Genomic DNA, 9,418 nt, shown 5'->3' on the forward strand with positions numbered 1-9,418 from the left:
GGTCCAACGTTTGAGAGCTGGTCTACGGCTATCCGTACCACTCGTGACGACCTTTCATTCCGAGATCTCCTGACCAAAGCTGAAAGTCAGGAAAAATTTCTTAACACCCTACACCCCACCACCCCTGCTCCTGTCGCTTTTACTGCTCATCACCAAAATTTTCGCAGCCGTGCCTCCTCCTCTAACCGATCCAGAAACCAAACTTCTCGCAGCCCTATCACTTCAAACCGTTCCGCTAACTCCTCTAAAGGGTCGCGCCGACCACCACACTGTCAACTAAGCCGCACCAACGGTTATTACGCTAACAAGTGTCCGAAACTCTCCTCCTTTGTGGCAGCCGCTTCCGGCGACAAAGGTCTTGCTTAGGCCTTTCACGCTCAATGTCATGTCTCGAGCGAAGGCCCAGACTGGACCGCGGACACCGGAGCCGATCTTCACATGACCGGCGATACCGGTAAACTCCATTCTTCTTCTCCTTACACTGGTTCGACTTCCGTTTTCTTTGGTAATGGGCACTCACTTCCTATAACTCATAAAGGACATGTTTCCATCAATAAAAATGTGTCTTTGAATGATGTACTGGTCGTTCCCAATATAACCAGGAACTTACTTTCAATTAGCAAGTTGACTAAAGATTATCATGTTGATGTTCTATTCTCAGACACGTTTTTTTGTTATTCAGTACCGGAAAACAAGCCAGCCTCTCGCTCAAGGTCGGTGTGAAAATGGTCTTTATGTGCTTTGGGATAATTCTTCGGCTTTTTTTGCTTCCGTTTCTTCGAATAAAGCCTCCTTTGAGTTGTGGCATAATCGTTTGGGTCATGTTGCCTATGATGTTATTTCAATTTTAAAGAAACATGGTTGTTTGACATTTACTTCTATTTTGCCGAAACCTAATTTATGTTCGCCTTGTCAACTTGCTAAAGCCTAAAAATTGCCATTTAATTTAAACGAAAAACGTGCCTCTCACCCTCTTGATCTTATTGATTGTGACTTATGGGGTCCATCTCCCATCCTAAGTTCAGATGGATATAAATATTATGTTGTGTTTATAGATGATTATTCCCGATTCTCGTGGTTATATCCTCTTAAATTGAAAACTGAATTTTACTCTACATTGCAAGCCTTTTTGCGGCTCGTACAAACACAGTTTTCACGTAAGGTCAAAGTCTTTCAAAGTGACGGTGGCACGGAATTTGTTAATCAATATGTCCGGAAAATTTTTGAGGATAATGGCACTTTTCATCGTTTTTCTTGCCCGTACACCGCTCCACAAAATGGTCGTGCCGAACAAAAGCATCGCCACATAGTAGAAATGGGTTTAGCTATGCTATTCCATGCTCATGTCCCGACCACTCATTGGGTTGATGCATTTAGTATGGCTACGTATATAATAAATCGGTTACCAACCAATGTACTAAATAATAAATCTCCATTTGAAATGCTTTTCTCTACTAAACCCGACTACCAAAATCTTCGTGTTTTTGGATGTTGTGTTTATCCGTACCTACGTGATTGTGCTCCTCACAAACTCGCACCACGTAGCATTCCTTGTATTTTCATGGGGTATTCCCAGCAATACAAAGGTTACAAATGTTTTGACCCGGCATCTTCGCGTATGTATATAACACGCCATGCTCGTTTTGATGAGACTTTTTTCCCTTACACAAATACTTCCACCTCCCAAAACTTTTCTGACCTTTTTTTATCCACTTTCCATGACCCACTCACTTTTAACAACACTACCCCACCCAATACTGCTCCACCACCAAAACACCCTAGTATACCTACCCCACCATGTTCCCTTTGCAAATCACCTCCCTCAAATTCACCAATCCATCCATCGCCCACTGTCTCTTCCTTCCCAACTTCCCCTATTGAATCACCTTCACCCTCTGATCAAACCTCACCTATTGAAACCACTGAAAGTTCATTGCCTCCCTCTCCTCCTCCTACGTTAAATTCTGCCACTTCATCATCCGCCCATCCCATGGTTACCCGATCCAAAGTTGGCACATTTAAACCAAATCCTAAACACTCTGCCTATCTAGCTCAAGCCATGCATTCATCCCTTCATACAGCTTTATTATCTTCGGTCGATCCGAAAGGTTTTAAAAGCTCATCCAAACATCCTCATTGGATGGATGCCATGACCGCGGAGCTACAAGCTCTTCACCAAAACCGAACATGGTCTCTTGTGCCGCGTCCTACTGCCACTAATGTGGTTGGTTCGAAATGGGTGTATCGAACCAAGTACCATTCCTACGGCTCCTTAGATCTTTACAAGGCCCGTCTAGTTGCTCAAGGTTTCACTCAGATTCCGGGCCTCGACTTTACTCATACCTTTAGCCCCGTTGTAAAAGCCTCAACCATACGCGTTGTTTTATCTTTAGTGATTATTCCTGGCTGGTCGTTACATCAACTCGATGTCAACAACGCGTTCCTAAATGGTTCGCTCTCTGAAACAGTCTACATGGAGCAACTTCCTGGTTTTGTTGATCTGAAATTCCTGACACATGTTTGTAAACTCAACAAAGCTTTATACGGGCTTTAAACCAGCTCCCAGAGCTTGGTTTCAACGCCTCAGTTCCTTTCTTGTGTCGCACAGTTTCTCGTGTAGCCGCGCGGATCCATCTCTCTTTGTTTTTCATCATGGTGATTCTCTCATGTACCTTCTTGTATACGTCGATGATCATATTCTAACCGGTAACTAATCTTCTCTCCTCACTACGTTTACAAGTCGCTTACATAACGACTTTGCCATTAAGGATCTCGGCTCTTTGAACTACTTCCTTGGCCTCGAAGTTGTTCAATCCACGTCCACTCTTTTACTCACACAAACCAAATACGCCAACGACATCCTCACTCGAGCCGGTTTGAACCATGCTAAACCTGTCCCAACTCCTTTATCGACCACCGATACCTTCACTTCTGATGGTCCTCCCTACTCCAATCCTACCCATTACCACTCCTTAGTCGGCGCTCTTCAATACCTCACAATCACTAGACCGGACCTCGCCTATGCCGTAAACCAAGCTTGTCAACACCTTCATGCTCTGACCAAACATCATTTCCAATTAGTGAAACGGATCCTTCGCTATGTTAAGGGCACTATTTCTCATGGTCTTGTGTTCACTCGTCCTAAGTTCTCAACTATATTGGGGTATTCGGATGCGGATTGGGCGCGTTGTATTGAAAGTCGGAGGTCAACATACGGCTATTCTATTTTCTTAGGCGGCAACCTTGTCTCATGGAGTGCAAAGAAACAACCAACAGTTTCCATGTCGAGTTGTGAGTCCGAGTATCGTGCAATGGCTAATGCCGCGGCTGAGATCGTTTGGCTAACTCATCTTTTGCAGGAACTTCATGCTTTACCTGATTCACGTCCAACTCTCTTATGTGACAATCGAAGTGCTCTATTCATGTCTCAAAATCCGGTGTCTCATAAAAGAGCAAAGCATATTGATTTAGATTACCACTTTGTTCGGGAGCTAGTTCTGTCAGGAAAATTGCACACTAAGTTCGTTCCTACCAAGCTTCAAGTCGCGGACATCTTTACTAAGAGTTTACCACGTCCACAGTTCGAGCATTTTTGAGACCTGCTTCGTGTATGTCCACCGCCTGTGCGCTTGCGGGGGGATAAAAGCTAATATTGGCATTGCAACTGTCATGCCAATGATTTCTCCATTATTTATGTATAGTCAAATGTTGTTATTGTATTTCCTATTTTATTGTATTGTAAATTAGTATATATTCAATGTATTCCTCTCTCATTATTCAAGAGAGATTTTCAATCATTATATTAACCTCGATAATTATAATCATAATGATGATTGTGATCGGGAAAACTATATCGCCCTTGCAACATACCAAAGATCCTGCTGAGCTGGCAAAGTACGAAACGTGATTCCAGCGGATGAAATCGACAGTGAGGTAACATAAATTGAAACCTGTAACTTTAATTTCTGTTGACAGCGTTGATTTAGTAAACTATGTTTCCACTTTAATTGTCCATTTATTTCCAGATTTGGGTTTGTGATTATTCCTCTCAGTTGATTACTAGAGATTGTTGTTGCTACAGGTTATTAAAAATTGGCAAATGAGATTTGTATTAGAAATTGACGTTGCAGGTTTGGGGGAGAAGAGGGGGAATTTATATGGTAGGGTAGTTGGTAGGTGAATGGACTTAAATGCCCTCACGTGCCAAGCATGTGATTAAAACTAACTTAATTTTCTAACTGGGTTTTGGGTAAAGGATGAAACGTGCAACATGTTTTCCTAATAAAGGATTGTGTCTGTAATTATTGAAGTTAAAGGCTAGCCATTGCAACCCACTACAAACATAAAGGACGAAAAGTGTAATTTACCCGTTAAGATATAACTAATGGAAGACACAAGTAATGCACCCATCTTTGGACGTTTTGTGTCATGTGGCAGTCCAGTCAGCAATGGGGCATTATGTGTCGTTTTTTTCTAAAATGAGTGTAGTGGGGATGTGGGCATTGTGAGGCATTATGTTAAAAGGGGTGTAATAGAATTAAATAAAAAAAACCATCAAAAAAAGGTATTGGCCAAACAAAAAGAATAACACCTGTCATTGGCCAAAGATCTTGAACATGGTGTGTGGAAAAAAGAAGGTGTGCATTTTTTTTGAAAAAAACGCCCAGGGGGGCGATAATTGCGCGTGGGGGCGTTTTTTCGGGGGGGAAAACGCCAAAAAAACCTCCACTACGGGTGGTCTTAGTAAGTACTCAAAACAAAATTTGATAACTAACGGAAACTTAAATAGAGCACAACACCAGAAGTCATTTTCTGATGCATGTTTTGTAAACCAAATTTGGTAAAAAATGACTTGACACAAAACATTGCGTTTACACTTTAGTCGCAAAACACTCCCATAGCAAAACTGGTAGCTAGTTTTGAAAACAAGATTTCGATTACTATAGGTCGGTCACAAAAAAATGATTGCGAAAAATGATTGTGATGAGGTTGTTGCCCACAAGAAAACTGGCTATTGGAGCTAAACCAGCCAATATATCGATTCTGAACTCGACTTGCTTTTCAAGGGGTAGTCCATGTAAATCTTCTAGGAATACATCAGGATATTCAGAAATGACTGTAATATCTTCTATCTTGGGTTTTGGTGTATCAACAATTACCTGTGCTATGTAGATGACACATCCTCTTTTTAGGCACTTAGATGCCTTCAATAGTGATGCACTCTCTATCAATCCATAATATCGGTCTCCGTGAATGATGAGTGTCTCGCCAGATGGTGATTCGATTTCGATCAAGTTTTTATCACCGGAAATGCGGGCCTGGTGGTAATACGATAACCGGTCCATGCCTAAGACTATATCAAATCCCACAAGAGTCACGGGTTAAAGATTGATAGGGATGGATTAATTCTTGATGGATATAGCGCATCCCTCAAGAATCTTACAGGCTATTTCAATGGTGCCATCAGCCATTTCCACTTCATATGAATGATCTAGAGCTCTTATGGGTAAATTTAATAGTTCACTAAAATTATTATCTACAAAACTCTTATCAGCTCCAGAATCAAAATAAGACTCGTATGTAGATGTTATTAACAAGAAACATACTTGTTTTAACATTCATGTCCTTTACCGCCTTATTCGCGGTTAATTGAAAGGCTCGAGAATTTGACTTCTTTACCTATCCGGATTTGGAATTCCCACCGGTTGCACATCTAATGCTACTGGTCCTGATGTGGCCTTTCTCGCCACACTCGAAGCACACTACATTCTTTATCTCTTTACACTTGTGGGTTTTGTGGCCGATCTTCTTGCATATGCCATAGGGCCTTTGTTGTTGATCTGACCGACATTGCCCCCACTGTCTTTTCCCACACAATTTTCATTTGGTCTTATTATCATTGGGCCTCACTTGGTTCTTGTTTGAACCGGACCTTCCTTTCTTTGAATAATGGAAACGGTTATCCTCCCGCTTCCTCTTCCCATCAACCTTAGACTTTTACGTTATCAACCTCACTTCATATTTACTAAGTGAGAGAGCTAGATCCACTACTGATCTAAATGTAGCAAGCTTGGAAGATTTCACCATTCCTTTTATCTCGGGTGCTAGACCCCCAATATAACGCGCAGTGCGTTTGGATTCTAGTGAAATCAGATATGGAACCAATCTGGACATGGAATTATAATCGGACACATACTTCCAACAATCTAAATTTTTTTCAGTGTGAGAGTCAGGGTATCTGACTTTACCATTTCAACCTCATGTGGAGGGCAGTAGGTTTCCTTGATTAATTCAACAAATTTGTCCCAACCCATGTGGTATAATGAAACCTTTCCTGTAGACTGGACCATGGCCTTCCACCATGTCTGTGACAACCCTCACTAAACCAGGTATTCGTACGATTTAATTAATAAATAATTGCTGCTTAATTACTGTGCTTAACTGAAATTGCTGACGAACTGCTACTTGATTTCTAGTACTTGTATATTCCTGCATCATACTTTGATTGCCGTCACTACATTATTTACAAGTTGAACCTTAGTGACAAACATGATGCACTAAAGCACAGTAGCATTAGAACGGATAACCTATTGAACATGCTGATAAAGCCAGCATCAGGCAGACACTGCCTCTAAGGGCCTGTATGAGCCAGAAATATTTTACTACACCCATAGTGAGTGTAGGGATACAAGGGTTGTAAAACTGCGTCTCTAGGAATAAGATATAATGACTGGATGTGCCTAAAACGTACTCTAAGCACAAGCCACAGCACTTTTAATAACATACTAGCTTCTGGCTAACTAATAAAGTGCCAAAACATGAGGAAAATATTCCTGACACTTTGCAGAGTGAGTTGTGTCACTAAAAGCATTATTTACGACACTTAAAAGCTTACTTAAGCACTTTAACGGATTACTATCCAACCGAACAACCGGACTATACCCGGAACATGAAAATATTGACAAAAATATTATTGATCTTTTTCTGAGCCAGTTAGGGTCCCTGATTACCCTAACACCCGCTATAGAACCCATCACACCACTAACCGAGTTAACCCTAAATCTAACTTGGTTTAACATAACTAAACACTAACTATCTACTTGAAATCAAACTAGAACCCCCCCCCCCTTGGGCCGATCGGTCACATTGTGACCAAGTGTAGTACCATTTTGATTATTTTAATTGTTTATGCCTAATATCAAGGGGACATGTAATCCATTGGACGATGATCTTGATTTTGTCTATAAATACCTAGCTTAAACACAAGAGATTAATCACTCACTAAACCACTCAAACACAACTCTCTCTCCCTCTACATAGCTCTCGGCCGAACACCCCACCCCCTACACATCCATTTTCGGCTCTTGTTCATTCCATTCCAACATCACACAAGTGTTCAAGGTCACGTATTAGGAGTCTTGGAGCAAACGGAAGTGGAAGGACCTCGTCATCTTGCTTTTCTCCACCACATTTTCGCATAGATTCTTCCCTAGCCCTGAGCTAGAGGTATAACACTTAAAACTCATACCCGAATCATTCTAAGGTGGTTAATAAGATCTGTAACGGTTAAAATGGGGAAACTTGCATCTTGAATCTTTAAAGTCTACTAAAACATGAATATAGTTGGTTAAAAGCTTAATACTTGTGTAAAAGTTGTAGTACTTGGAAGTGATGATTATTTAGGCCCGATCTACGTTGTGGTAGCTCGGATCATCGTTTAACCCGACTTTGTTAAGATCATAGATCTTGACATAAGCTTGTTTCTATCTGTACAAGGGTTAAAAGGTGAAACTCTACCACACGAGAAACATGAACTTGTGTAAAAGTATTTTTACTTGTAAAATAGTGTTTAAAACTAGCGGATCTACGTATCTGCAAGTGGTATTTTCAAGGAACCAAGTGTCGAGAAAATCATGTTTTATAAAAGACGTATAACACACTAACAAGTGTGATTTTTACAAACCACAAGTGTATAAACACTTGTGAAATGAAAAGTTTCGACAAAATAACGATCTTTGTAAAAGTTGACAAGAAGATGTAAAGATAGATATATCCTAAAAACGAGGTTTTTACGATAATAAGTTATTTTACACATAGATCCACAAACTATAACGGGATCTACACTATAGTTTTCGGAAAAACTACAAGTTCATGTGATTATGCAATTTACATACTTGTCGACTAGCTTGATGTGTCGGAAATTGTTTAATTGAATTAAAAAGTTGTTGAAGTGATTTTATAAAAGAAAATGATACGCTTGAAAGCGTGGCCACCTCCAGTTACAGGGGAAACTCTGGCGAATTTTTTCGAAAATCTAACACTTAGAATTATTTACAAGTGTTAGAACTATTTTTGATATGATTTCCAAATATATTTCACCACGACTTATTTACTAATATTCGGAGGTGGGATTTTCACAAAACTAAACGTGATAAATATATACTTAGTAAATATATTTTTCACCACACTGTTTATGATTATTTTGTGAAAAGACATAAATATTATTTTTAGAGTAAAAATAATATTTCGAACGATAACAGCTCCAAAATAATACAAACGCTTACACGACAAACATATAAGTTACACCGGTAATTATTATTACCACTTAATCGTTAAAACGTAACTTACGCACTATACGGAAATATTCATGAACGCGTATTTTGTCAACGCATTATTTTGGAAGTATTATGTGAAGTGAAAATATAATATTTTTGAGAAAAATATTTATATTTTGGAAGTAGAAGTAAAAATATATTAAGTGGGACTTAATAATATAATACAAATACACATGTATTAAATCCCCCATCCTTGGGAAGGAGATTAATTACCAAAGTACATGCAAAATATAAACACGAAATAGTTGTCTAACTATTTCCCAAAAACTTAAACTATAAAGCTAAGGCACGGCCATCCGTCTAATAGAATTAGCACATGTAGGTCGTTGCGCAGCTGCCTGACATTCGGAGTACTTGGTATAGCGACGCACTGACTGTGAGTTCATGTCCCCCTTTTCTCTTAACTGTTTTCAGTTTTCTAAACTGCGGGGGTGAAATACATGTTACTTTGATTATGAATACTTTATACATGGTATGGTTAGCGTAAGGAGGGTTACTATTTAGATCATGTGAATGGGTAGGCGGAAACTTGAGGTCATTAATCCTCAGGGTAGGACCGAGGGGCAGGAGCGATAGATCTATTTGGGTGTAGCGAGCCCAGTCCCAGGCCCAGCATAACGGACCTTGGGATGACTTTGTACCCGACGCATAAATCTGCTAGGTTTGAGCCTTCCTACTTGCATTTCACACATATCAATGGCCTTGCAAACCATTGGTGATCTCTTTTTCTTTATTTGCTACATACCAGGATTTTTGATAAATACAAAGGTTTACTTACTCACTTACACATGAACTCGCTCAAC

Source organism: Helianthus annuus, chromosome 12, assembly GCF_002127325.2.
Source record: "Helianthus annuus cultivar XRQ/B chromosome 12, HanXRQr2.0-SUNRISE, whole genome shotgun sequence".
Lineage (NCBI taxonomy): Eukaryota > Viridiplantae > Streptophyta > Magnoliopsida > Asterales > Asteraceae > Helianthus > Helianthus annuus.